General features: G+C 44.9%; 1 protein-coding gene across 1 annotated transcript in view; it reads right to left on the bottom strand.

Annotated features, from left to right (window-relative positions):
- ST3GAL3 (ST3 beta-galactoside alpha-2,3-sialyltransferase 3) overlaps window positions 1–13688 on the bottom strand; it is a 239790-nt gene extending 226102 nt beyond the window's left edge. Inside the window, exon 1 of the mRNA XM_018558973.1 lies at window positions 13553–13688. The gene's annotated coding sequence lies outside the window, so the exon portion shown is untranslated. The remainder of the gene's footprint in view (window positions 1–13552) is intronic.
- Between the last annotated feature and the right edge of the window lie 686 nt (window positions 13689–14374).

Here is a 14374-nt window from a genome sequence, read left to right as displayed (position 1 = left end):
CCCCCCCGGAGTCCCCACCCCGAGGTCAATGCTCCTGATCCCATCCATCAGCTGTGTGCACATATATTGTATACAGACAGACAAACTGCAGCTCCACGCTGCACTCACTGACACCCTGAGACGCACTGACACATTCAGCGGACACTTCCCTCCGTCCTGCGAGCCGGACTTCATCCCAGAACATGGAAATATTTACTGACTTCCCATGAAACATATTTTCCTTCTCCACAATCATTCAGCAGATATTTCCATATCTCCCCCTGTAACATGTGACGAGTCTTATGAGCCTCACGGCTGCCGATACCTCACTCATCACACCCTATACCAGGGGTCAGCAGACCTTCCCGCACGTCATATCCACAAGCATTAGACGAGCGGCGTGTCAGTGAACAGTAGCAGATTGTATACTTTGTTTTAAGTTGTTGCAGTCAGATCATTCCTAATGCATGGACTTCTGACCTCAGATCAGCCCCTAATGCACGGGCTTCAGACGCCTGATCAGCCCCCAATGCGTGTACTTTAGACCACAGATCAGCCCCTAATGCACGGGCTTCAGACGCCTGATCAGCCCCCAATGCGTGTACTTTAGACCACAGATCAGCCCCTAATGCACGGGCTTCAGACGCCTGATCAGCCCCCAATGCGTGTACTTTAGACCACAGATCAGCCCCTAATGCACGGGCTTCAGAACTGAGATCAGCCCCCAATTCCTGTACTTTAGACCTCAGATCAAATCCTAATACATGCCTTTCAGACCTCAGATCAGCCCCAATGCATGCACTTCACACCTCAGATCAGCCCCTAATGCACGTACTTCAGACCTCACACCAGTCCCCAATTCCTGTACTTTAGACCTCAGATCAACTTCTAATATATGCCTTTCAGACCTCAGATCAGCCCCAATGCATGCACCTCAGACCTCACATCAGCCCCCAATCTCTGTACTTCAGACTTCAGATCAGCCCCCAATGCATGCACCTCAGACCTCACATCAGCCCCCAATCTCTGTACTTCAGACTTCAGATCAGCCCCAATGCATGCACTTCAGACCGCTGCATGAGCTTTCAAACCTAAACAGTAAACTATATCTGCTACGCAAGCAATATAAGATGAGACTAGAAAAAGGCCAGGAAATACCTGAACATGTGAATGTCATGCTGGAAATCATAGAACATGCGAATGTAATGCTGGAAATCATGGAACATGCGAATGTCATGCTGGAAATCATAGAACATGCGAATGGCATGCTGGAAATCATAGAACATGTGAATGTCATGCTGGAAATCATAGAACATGCGAATGTAATGCTGGAAATCATGGAACATGCGAATGTCATGCTGGAAATCATAGAACATGCGAATGCCATGCTGGAAATCATAGAACATGGGAATGTCATGCTGGAAATCATAGAACATGTGAATGTCATGCTGGAAATCATAGAACATGTGAATGTCATGCTGGAAATCATAGAACATGCGAATGTCATGCTGGAAATCATAGAACATGCGAATGGCATGCTGGAAATCATAGAACATGTGAATGTCATGCTTGAAATCATAGAACATGCGAATGTCATGCTGGAAATCATAGAAGATGCGAATGTCATGCTGGAAATCATAGAACATGTGAATGTCATGCTGGAAATCATAGAACATGCAAATGTCATGCTGGAAATCATAGAACATGCGAATGTCATGCTGGAAATCATAGAACATGCGAATGTCATGCTGGAAATCATAGAACATGCGAATGTCATGCTGGAAATCACAGAACATGTGAATGTCATGCTGGAAATCATAGAACAGCTATGTGTAATTTGAGAGGAAATGAAAGATAACCACGTGGTGGCATTACTGCTATGCAGCCTTCCAGGGCCATACATCGCTCTTATTAATGCTCTAGAAACCAGACCTGAGCAGGAACTAACACGAGATTACACCAAAGGAAAATGAATCGATGAATGTGACAGAAGGAAAGGAAATACGCACAATGAAGAAAACGAGAAAGCCCCTCAAGGTGCATGAGAGCGGACAGCAGAACAAAGGAAGCTGTAAGATGACCTGTTCACCTGGAAAAGGAATGTTCAATCTGGAAAGCCGAGCAGCGAGAGCGAGAGTGGCACCGACAAGAGAAAGAGCTAAGGCAGCCACATCACGGAGCGCTACCTCTGAAGTGACTCAGAACAGTACACCACGCGGATGATGTATTGACTTGGGTGCAACGAGTCACCTGACCAGTGGTCAGACCTTCTTCACAGAAATTGATTGATTGATTTCAGTGCAAAGGACAAAGTCTTCCCAGCAAACGGGAAAAGTATGACAGCAGAAGGTCAAGGATTGTGGAACTTCATCACACCGTCGGGGGACAAGCAGAGTGTCTTCGTGAAAAGTTTACTGTATGTCCCAGACAGTTCAATTCCCGAGGTGACGAATGTACACGATCCGAAACAATAAGCAAATCCTCGCAAAAAAAAGGAAAATGGGATGAACACCTGTACAGACTCATCACCGCAGATGGACAAGTCAGGACAGCCGCTCACAATCGATAATACGAAATCACCTGCACTCCGTGCAGCGTACAGACCTTGGATGAGAGGTTGGTGCTTGAAGTGACAACACGGATGGCGCCGTGTCAGATACAGCCCATAATAGAAGTCACCAGCACTCGATGATACCGTATGCAGTGCCGGTGCTAGGATTCTTGCCTACACAGGCAATGTGCATTTTTGCGCCCCGACCCCCTGTAGCGCTGGGCCTGCTTGCGCTATGTTTTTTTTCACTTACCTTTGGCACGGGAGAGCAGCAGCGAGTCAGCGGGGTGGGAGGATGGGGGGAGGTTGGGAGGGGGGGCGCAAAAATGCAACTTTGCCTGTCTAGGCAAAAATCCTAGCACCGGCCCTGGGTATAGTACACCAGACCACCACACCGTACACTCCTGAACACAATGGTGGAGCGGAATGGAAACATCTCACTCTCATAGAAATGGGCAGACGCATGCTGGCAGATCCCAACCTACCTAAGAAGTAGTGGGGAGAAGCAGTCATGACTGCAACATGTCTTCAGAACAGACTGCCATCAGAAGCCATTGAAAGCTCCCCATGTGACATGCGTCATGGACGGAAGCCGAGCCTAGGGCACATCAGAGTGTTTGGATGTGAAGCTTACACCTGTATTCCATAGAAGAAGCGATCCAAGTCGGAGAACACAGCCATTGGAGGTATGCTGGTGGGCGATAGTGACCAAAGTAAGGAATATAGAATCCTCCACCCAAAGACTGACAAAGTGACAATAAGTCGCAGCGTTTATTTCCATGAGAACTCATCACCAGAAACAATGATCACCGGGAAGACCGGGAAGTTGTGAAGTGAATTCTCCCAGCGAACCAGCAAAGGAAGCCGTGCAGGAGTCAGAACAAGTCAGATCAGCCCCCAATGCATGGACTTCAGACCTCTGATCAGCCCCAATGCATGCACTGAGACCTCAGACCAGCCCCCAATTCATGCACTTCACACCTCAGATCAGCACCAATGCATGCACTTCACACATCAGATCAGCCCCAATGCATGCACTTCACACCTCAGCCCCAATGCATGCACTTCACACCTCAGATCAACAACAAAGCATGCACTTCACACCTCAGATCAGCCCCAATGCATGCACTTCACACCTCAGATCAGCCCCAATGCATGCACTTCACCCCTCAGATTATCACACCTCAGCTCCAACGCATGCACTTCACACCTCAGATCAGCCCCAATGCATGCACTTCACACCTCAGATCAGCCCCAATGCATGCACTTCACACCTCAGATCAGCCACAATGCATGTACTTCACACCTCAGATCAGCCCCAATGCATGCACCTCACATCTCAGATCAGCCCAAATGCATGCACTTCAGGCCACATCTTCAACCACTGGCAGACTTTTGATGATATAAGTGAGGTGTCTCAGACTTTGTAATTGACAGCTCACTATAGACGGTCAATTACAGCCAACAGCAGCGGGTCCCAGCACAAATTTCATCTCATGCTGGGGAGGGTGGCAATGCCTGCACTATACTGTCTGGGACCTCAGTCTTACATATTATAGCTCTCAGGCTAACTCACCCCATGCTATTATATTCCACTTCCGGAGAGCTCACATTCTGTGCTGGAATACTGACTTGAAAGTCATTGTTGTGCCTGTAACATTTTTAGAAGCTTGGATTGGTCCAGTATGGCCGGTCTGAGAAGAATCACAGCGCAGCATTACTAAGGCGCAAATACATATTGAATGATCATCTATAGCTGCCCCTATGTTCATGTAATACACACCGGAATCAGACATTGCAGAAAGAGAGAGAGAGACAGATAGATATTTGATATGAAGCCCCCTCGTTAGGTCCTGGGGGTTATAGAGCCCACATATACAGTGTCGTCGCTCAGGCGGGGGGATCTGCTGGCTGCGGCTCACAATGGGGGTCGTGGGATTTGTGAACTCCCATAGACAGCTGCATGGGCCTCCAATGCACCATCTCCATTGTGTCAGGGACCGGTAGGACAGCTGGGAACGCCTAACAGAGCCGACACAAAGCCCCCCACCTGTCCCTCTGGTGACACTTCATTCAGGACAAGTGAGGGGGATGGGCAGAGGAAAAGAAAGAGTTGTGCAGTGAAGAAAGGGGGAACCTATAGGGGGCCGTATGGGAGGTAAAGAGCACAATCTGGCCGTTCATTTCATCTGATTGTAGCAATTCTCGGATGTCGGGTTTTCTATTTGTTTATTTTTTTTAAATGGCAAAACAAAAAACAGCAAAAACATGGAAAAACCAGACAGACGACGCAGATTCGGGGGGAAGAAAAAAAAGAAAATTGAAAGCTGCTCTCCATTCATCACAAAAAATGTCCAAACTTTATCACTGTGGAACATGCTGCTCCCGGCTCCTTTCAGGTGTCATTCATAAGGAAATGCTAAATTATAGTGACTAGGGATGCACTGATACCATTTTTTCCAGGCTGAGTATGAGTTCCGATACTTCTCCTCCAGTACTCCCCGATACCAATTACTGAAACCTTTTTTTTAGTGTCATGTGACAGTTTTTCTAAAACAATACAGACTAATGATTTTAGGACTGCGGTGGAGCGCTGGGGCCCGGTCCCAGCTGCAACCGCTGCAACCCTGGTAATTCTTCCCATCACTGCAAGTTGCAGAGGGACTACAAATCTCAGCAATACAATATACAGCAATGCAGGATACCACCAACTATAGAGGACTACAAATCCCAGCAATGCATTACACAGCAATGCAGAAAAATATGAAGCTACATACTCTGTGTGCTGGTCTGATGTCTCCAGGGTCTCAGAAGGGCTCCGCAGGGTCTCAGGAGAGCTGTGGAGAGTCTCAGGAGAGCTGTGGAGAGTCTCAGGAGAGCTGTGCTGGGTCTCAGGAGGGCTGTGCGGAGTCTCAGGAGAGCTGTGGAGGGTCTCAGGAAAGCTCTGCAGGGTCTCAGAAGGGCTCTGCAGGGTCTCAGGAGGGCTGTGGAGGGTGTCAGGTGCAGGGTCTCAAGAGGGTGTGGGTGGTGGGTTCCTCAGGAAGGACGAGGAGATGTGCGGCCGGCACTGTGAACAGGCACAGCGTTTCACAGGAAGGCTGCTGAGATTCCCACCAAGCAACGTAAAAATTGAAAGTGGCGGTATCTGTGTTTCGTGTCAGGATATGTTCATGAATACGAGTATTCCCTAATCCTTGGTAGTGACCACCCAATGGGTCCCCTCAACATCCCTTTTCAGGGTGCACCTGCATCACATGGGGTGCGCTGAAGACTTCTCCTCCTGGAGTGATAGTTGATGGGGGTCAAAATGACAATTGTTTTCCACCGCAGTGACGGGAAAAAAGGAGCAGGGTGAAAAATATTTCCCAAACCAACGAAAAGAATGAATGTTGTTTTCACTCGGAAAACTCCATTCACATCCAAAATCGAATGTTAAAACCAAAAGAGATTTCAAACAGCATTCGGCATGTTCTAGCCGTGTATACCCGGCTTTAGACAATTGGCACCGGAACACGGGTCCCCCCCCATTGGAAGATTACCTGTTACTTCCTATTCAGGTGGCAACTGTAACATTATCGATTTCCCATCACTAATTTGGTGACAACCCTCCACACTCCATCCAAAAATTAAAAAATATGCTTTATATATATATACAGTATGTTTGAGCCGACCTGCGACAGTCTCTTTGTCACAGGTCGGCTAGAACTATGAGGATGAGTGAAAAGCAGTAAGCACCCCCCTCATAGTTCTACTTTAAGATAAATAAAGTGAGTAAGATATATGTATATAATTAATATTGGGGGCAATGTATAAAAACTAATTCTGGAACAGTTGCTCACAGCAACCAATGAGCTTCTATTTCATTTTCAAAGCTTAAATGAACAAACAGAAGAGAGAATCTGATTGGCTCCAGTTTGGATAAATCCCCCCCATTGGTGCTGCAGGATACGGATCATCACTTTGCTCTTTATTTGTTTTATCTTTGTGGATGGAGGAGACTCCTCTGATCCTGCGTTGGGATCCGCAGTCACACCTGTCCGGTGATTTGTATCTTCTCCTCGGAGCTGTTTTAATTTCCGGTTGTTACTTTGTCTCTCTCCTCTCCTCTTCTCTCCTCTTCCGATCTCGGACTTCATCTGCCTCCAGTTACTTTGTATCCCTTATCATGACAAAGATCCAGGAGGGCAGGAACGTTGCTGACATTTTTATTATGATATTGTTTATTATTATATTATATGTAAATCCTCACAATAAATGTCTTTGATTTGCTCCCTCTTAGGCTGGGTGCACACCTAGGCGATTGAGCTGGTGAGCTGTTTTCGTCCGGTCGTTGCGTGTTTCCATTTTGCGCCTGTGCTTTGAAATTCACACACTTGTTGTGCGGTTTTCAATGCATAGAGATGTATATGGGACCCAAACCGCGCGACAATCGCCCTAAAATCCTCCAATCATCTCTGAATTGGTGCTGACATTGTCCTTCCTTCTGGAGGGGGGGCTACTTATGTCCTCCCTGGTCCCTGTGTGTGTTGTAAAGTAGTCACCGCTCCAAGCTCCCCCCCCCCCCCCCCGGAATGGACTACAATCTCAGGTTTAGTTTACTCATTTGTTTTATGATTGTAGTTCATCCCGGGGGTGAGCTTAGAGCGGTGACTACTTTACAACACACACAGGGACCAGGGAGGACATAAGTAGCCCCCCCTCCAGAAGGAAGGACAGTGTCAGAGATGATTGGAGGATCTACAGGGATCAGACACACCGGCTTCTCCAGCCGCCTGACAATGCTGAATTAGCGGCACAGACTTGGCATTAAGTTGGGCTCCTAATCAGCTTTTAATGAGCTTATCTTGTAAGTGACTCACTGATACAGCACGCAGGTCTGGTGTCACCGATCGGCCACTGGGCAGCGGGCACGCATAGAACCCGCTCTGCTCCAAGGCAGATGTAAGGACACTACACAATACAGACAGAGTGTTCCCAACAGAGGAAAGGATTTTCTGAAATATAATATTGTTAGAGTTTTCTCTGTTCTTCTGTATAAAAAGCCTGCAGCTTGCGCGGTCTTTATTACAGGAGGGGGCGGAGACAAGACCAGTCATTCTGCACAAGAAGAGAGAGCAGCAGTGAGCGGCCTTTATTACAGGAGGGGGCGGAGACAGGACCAGTCACCATTCACACGGACAGAGAGCAGCAGTGAGCGGTCTTTATTACAGGAGGGGGCGGAGACAAGACCAGTCACCCTGCACAAGGAGAGGGAGCAGCAGTGACCGGTCTTTATTACAGGAGGGGGCGGAGACAAGACCAGTCACCCTGCACAAGAAGAGAGAGCAGCAGTGAGCTGTGTTTATTACAGGAGGGTGCGGAGACAAGACCAGTCACCATTCACACGGACAGAGAGGAGCAGTGAGCGGTCTTTATTACAGGAAGTCTCACACTGGATTAGTGCACAGATCTGGAAAAAATACGCAAAGTTCACCGAGATTCAAGAAGAATACACATGACTCTGGTATGAGGATAATATGTTCTTAAGTTGGAGTTCAGCTTTAAAAAAAAAAAAGGTGACAGCATTGCAGCTGCACACACAATATACAGACATAGAGAAAGGAAGTGTTGTCACCCTTAGACAGGAAGTAACGGGGGTGGGGGGGGGATTTTATGATAAACTGGAATTATGGAGGCAAATAACATGATACGAGGGATTATTTTCTCATGAGGGTCTAGATACACATTAGTGATACTTCCACTGTATGTCCAACCTCCCGGCACAACATTTTAAATCCCAATTTTTTACGCCACTTAGCTCCCAGGCAATTTGTTCGCCAAGCCCTGTTCTGTTGACTCTTCCTGATCTCCGGACATCTAAGGACATCACAACACTATTGATGCCCCCCTTTCCCCTACCAACCGCTTGCCACTCCCTTGTATGTGTTTTAGAATGGCCGCAAGCCTGATTTCACTTTCAGCTGCTGTTTGGCCACTGGGTATTAAGCAGGTGCACACAGGTGTATGGAGTTCAGCAGTCTGGAGAATGTAATGTACAGCACGTTTTACAGCATTCGGCAGTCTGTTGTCAGCCTGCTGTGTGCAATCTTCATTTGGCCGGGAGGCTGCCTGTCAGGTCTGTCAGATACTCAACCCAACAGCCATTCAGAAGCACAGAGCAGGCTGACAACACTGCTGCTAAGTGCAAGGAAGTAGTCTGAACGTTGTCACCCTGCAACAGGAAGTAATGTTACTGGCAGGATCACCAGGGAAGAAACTTTGCATCATAGTCACAGCAATGGATTTGATTTCAAATCTGCACATACAGAGACATGACGCCCAACACAACATACCGAAACATGGGTTTGGGGTTTAAATCTTTTAAGGTGCCCACACACTGCACGATTCTCGTGGGAAATCCCGCGATCGTACAAGAATCGAGCAGTGTGAACGAAGATGTGCGACCGTTTCTACTGTACGGTCGCACGTCTTTTGTCTAAGGAGCACGCTAGAAAACCAATCGTACGATTTCGGCTGGTTTGAACGGTGCTCGGGAGACAAATGCCGAACGGGCCGGTGTGCGCACACTGCCCGTTCAGCATTGCGGTCATCGGAAGCCCGCCCCTCAGGGGGGCGCGGCTTGCGGTGATCGAGAGTGCGATCTGCCTGTCCAAGATGGGCAGATCGTACGTTTTTTTAATTACTTTACAACCCTCGCAAGACTAAGGTTTTGCAAGGGTTGTAAAGTATATGGGCACCTTTAGATTGTAAGCCCTCAGGGGCGGGGCCCTCCTTACCATCTTGTATTGTATTGTATTGTGATTGTAATGTCTTCCTTATATTGTACAGCGCTGTGCACACTGTTGGCGCGATATAAATCCTGTATAATAATAATAGTAATAATAATTAAATCCGTCTCTATGGATCAGATCCGTCTGTCCGGGCGCACAGGGTAGTCACCAGGATGAGATTGCACTGAGCTAGTCTATTAGAATGAAATGAATGTGCGTTCAGAATCATCCGCCTGGCAGCCAATAGACTCAGGAAGATAGGAAATGGCAAAAGCTGAAATAAAGTTCATCGAGTTCAGTATCAGGACTGGAGAACGCCTCCCCGAAACTCCTAATTATCCGAGCAGAGAGAGCTCATCCGCGTGCCGGGATGATACAAATATACACAGATGTGTTCAAAGGCATCTGAAGCCAAAACATTTTTTCTTTTGTTTTAGTTTCGGATAGAGTGGGGAGCGATTAGAATCCCTGTGAGCTTTTTATTGCTGTCTGTGTCCCTGTTTCACCCTCCCCAGGTGTCCTGGTGAATGTTATCACTGAAAGTGAAAGAAAATCCCATATTTAAGGTTGTCACCGGAACAGGAAGAGATGGGAAATATTCCAATGGGGACACTCTATGTTTTTCTTCCACTGCCTAACTTTGTAACTATGTAACACTAGTTGTGGTGACCACCAAGGATTTCCCTCTCAGGGGAGGGATTTCCTCTCACTTCCTGTTGTGGAAGTGAAATCTTCCCAAATGGGACACAGAGAGGTTGTAACCCTTCCTTACTAAGATCCAAGAATAGGACAAATGGAGTTCTACTTTAATTCCTGTGGGATACCATATCTGGCGTATGGCACATATGAACATGTGGAAAGATACATTGTTGGAAGTTACATTGTTGGAAGTTATATTATTGGAAGTTACATTGTTGGAAGTTATAGTGTTGGAAGTTATAGTGATGGAAGTTATAGTGTTGGAAGTTATAGTGATGGAAGTTATAGTGTTGGAAGTTATAGTGATGGAAGTTATAGTGTTGGAAGTTATAGTGATGGAAGTTATAGTGTTGGAAGTTATAGTGATGGAAGTTATAGTGTTGGAAGTTATAGTGATGGAAGTTATAGTGTTGGAAGTTATAGTGATGGAAGTTATAGTGTTGGAAGTTATAGTGATGGAAGTTATAGTGTTGGAAGTTATAGTGATGGAAGTTATAGTGTTGGAAGTTATAGTGATGGAAGTTATAGTGTTGGAAGTTATAGTGATGGAAGTTATAGTGTTGGAAGTTATAGTGATGGAAGTTATAGTGTTGGAAGTTATAGTGATGGAAGTTATAGTGTTGGAAGTTATAGTGATGGAAGTTATAGTGTTGGAAGTTATAGTGATGGAAGTTATAGTGTTGGAAGTTATAGTGATGGAAGTTATAGTGTTGGAAGTTATAGTGATGGAAGTTATAGTGTTGGAAGTTATAGTGATGGAAGTTATAGTGTTGGAAGTTATAGTGATGGAAGTTATAGTGTTGGAAGTTATAGTGATGGAAGTTATAGTGTTGGAAGTTATAGTGATGGAAGTTATAGTGTTGGAAGTTATAGTGATGGAAGTTATAGTGTTGGAAGTTATAGTGATGGAAGTTATAGTGTTGGAAGTTATAGTGATGGAAGTTATAGTGTTGGAAGTTATAGTGATGGAAGTTATAGTGTTGGAAGTTATAGTGATGGAAGTTATAGTGTTGGAAGTTATAGTGATGGAAGTTATAGTGTTGGAAGTTATAGTGATGGAAGTTATAGTGTTGGAAGTTATAGTGATGGAAGTTATAGTGTTGGAAGTTATAGTGATGGAAGTTATAGTGTTGGAAGTTATAGTGATGGAAGTTATAGTGTTGGAAGTTATAGTGATGGAAGTTATAGTGTTGGAAGTTATAGTGATGGAAGTTATAGTGTTGGAAGTTATAGTGATGGAAGTTATAGTGTTGGAAGTTATAGTGATGGAAGTTATAGTGTTGGAAGTTATAGTGATGGAAGTTATAGTGTTGGAAGTTATAGTGATGGAAGTTATAGTGTTGGAAGTTATAGTGATGGAAGTTATAGTGTTGGAAGTTATAGTGATGGAAGTTATAGTGTTGGAAGTTATAGTGATGGAAGTTATAGTGTTGGAAGTTATAGTGATGGAAGTTATAGTGTTGGAAGTTATAGTGATGGAAGTTATAGTGTTGGAAGTTATAGTGATGGAAGTTATAGTGTTGGAAGTTATAGTGATGGAAGTTATAGTGTTGGAAGTTATAGTGATGGAAGTTATAGTGTTGGAAGTTATAGTGATGGAAGTTATAGTGTTGGAAGTTATAGTGATGGAAGTTATAGTGTTGGAAGTTATAGTGATGGAAGTTATAGTGTTGGAAGTTATAGTGATGGAAGTTATAGTGTTGGAAGTTATAGTGATGGAAGTTATAGTGTTGGAAGTTATAGTGATGGAAGTTATAGTGTTGGAAGTTATAGTGATGGAAGTTATAGTGTTGGAAGTTATAGTGATGGAAGTTATAGTGTTGGAAGTTATAGTGATGGAAGTTATAGTGTTGGAAGTTATAGTGATGGAAGTTATAGTGTTGGAAGTTATAGTGATGGAAGTTATAGTGTTGGAAGTTATAGTGATGGAAGTTATAGTGTTGGAAGTTATAGTGATGGAAGTTATAGTGTTGGAAGTTATAGTGATGGAAGTTATAGTGTTGGAAGTTATAGTGATGGAAGTTATAGTGTTGGAAGTTATAGTGATGGAAGTTATAGTGTTGGAAGTTATAGTGATGGAAGTTATAGTGTTGGAAGTTATAGTGATGGAAGTTATAGTGTTGGAAGTTATAGTGATGGAAGTTATAGTGTTGGAAGTTATAGTGATGGAAGTTATAGTGTTGGAAGTTATAGTGATGGAAGTTATAGTGTTGGAAGTTATAGTGATGGAAGTTATAGTGTTGGAAGTTATAGTGATGGAAGTTATAGTGTTGGAAGTTATAGTGATGGAAGTTATAGTGTTGGAAGTTATAGTGATGGAAGTTATAGTGTTGGAAGTTATAGTGTTGGAAGTTATAGTGTTGGAAGTTATAGTGTTGGAAGTGACATTGTTGGAAGTTACATTGTTGGAAGTTATAGTGTTGGAAGTTGTATTATTGGAAGTTACATTGTTGGAAGTTACATTGTTGGAAGTTACATTTGTTGGAAGTTATATTATTGGAAGTTCTAGTGTTGGAAGTTACATTGCATCAAATCGGTCTTTTTAATGGCTTGAGGAAGAACGAGAAGCTGGAAATTGTCATCATTGCATTTGTAATGAGGAATCCTAAATAAAAGTGTGGCAGGTGCTGCAATCCTTCATGTATATGCTGACCAGTGGCCGGTCCTGAATTGATGAGCACTGGAAGGCTTTGCTGTTCACCTATTGTGATTATTGATATATTTCCTGGCTCCCCTCATGTCATTATAGCAATAGGTTTACTTCTTCCCCAACCCATTGGTACAGTGATATGAGGCAGAGCCAGGAAAGGAAAATGACGGTAAGTATATAAAACCAGTTTCCGTAATATATGTGTATTACAGGTATTTATAGAGCGCCGACAATTTACACGACAATTTACACGGCACATTCACATCAGTCCCCGCCCTATCTATCTAAGGGACAATCTAAGGTCCCTATCACACATGCGTACATAGAAGGCCAACTTAGAGAGGAGCCAATTAACCTACCAGCATGTCTTTGGAGTGTGGGAGGAAACTGGAGTACCCAGAGAAAGAAGGCACAGGGGGAACATGCAAACTCCTTGCAGATAGTGAACCTGGCCGTGATTTGAACCAGGGACCCCCAGTGCTGCAAGGCAGAAACACTAACCACTACGCCACTGTGCTGCCCATATAATTACAATACGATATATATCACCTCCAGGTATACAGTATATCACAATATATTATATACATTCCCTGGTTTGTGATTTTTATTTGATCAGCTTAATCACATTGAAGGATCAATACACATTCAGTATATATATATATATTCCCTGGTTGCCCACAATGAATGATCCATATATATACACATAGTGCAGATCTGCTGTCAATATTTTCATACGTCAAGGACCAGTCATCTTCTGCTATGTAGATCTGTATTATGCTGGATATTGTATGTATTATAGATTGGTCCTTTCCTATAGGTAGATATTGGCAGTGGATCAGCTGATTGGCAGACATTGAAGAGCAAAACTTTATTAATACGACCGTTTTCTGTACAATCGCTCACCTTCTCTCCGCAGTTCCTATTGATTGGCCGTCTGCACACATTCAATCCTCTGGATAAGGGCTCACGGCCAGCATGTCTCCAGCGCCTTCATCGGTTGGGGGGTCGCAGGGATGAGGGGGGGTCGCACGCAGGAGGCTGTAGCTCTAAAAGACGGCAGCGGTGGCGACGAGAGGGAAGGATCCCGTATTCTAAATGGGGGGCCGCGCCAGCACCACGGAGAGACGGACCTTTTACATTGTTGCGCGCTGCCAAATATTATTTCCTTTTTGCAACTGAATATCTTTTGATACGTTGTGCGGCGCAGGTTCACTAAATCGTTACATTGTAGTGCAGCATGTCTGTGAAGGTTCTCATTCATCCGGGTCACATGGTATATCTGTAAAAAATAAGTCGAGGCGACTGGACTCGCTGTATTTTTCTTGAACACGTTTCACTGGTTATCCGACCGGCTTTCTCAATTCAGAATTCTGAGGCGGGCAGAGGATGAGCCATCTATACCTATGCAAAGTGTAGCTGGCAATGCTCAGTGGGGCGCAGAGATTTTTGTCTCCCCTGGTTTTTAGGGCTCATTAACGTGTGTCGGCACCTGAGGCTGCAGGGGGGCGCTTAGTGGTCGGAGAGCATGTTATGGGGTGCTGGTGGTGTACATTACAGTGGAGGGGGGGTTGAGGTGCTGGTGGTGCACGGTACCCCTGGCTCTGGCTCTGTCTGGTTCCCAGTGATGACAATGAGCTGTGAAGGACGCCAGCCAGAGTGTCACAGGTTGCTAAGGACTCTAAGCAGCCTTGGAAACTCTTGCTGGAAAGGTGAAACTGGGCACCC

Source organism: Nanorana parkeri, unplaced genomic scaffold, assembly GCF_000935625.1.
Source record: "Nanorana parkeri isolate BGI_ZX_2015 unplaced genomic scaffold, ASM93562v1 scaffold371, whole genome shotgun sequence".
NCBI lineage: Eukaryota > Metazoa > Chordata > Amphibia > Anura > Dicroglossidae > Nanorana > Nanorana parkeri.
The sequence above is the reverse complement of the archived record's forward strand: the minus strand, read 5'-3'. Positions and strand labels throughout refer to the sequence as shown.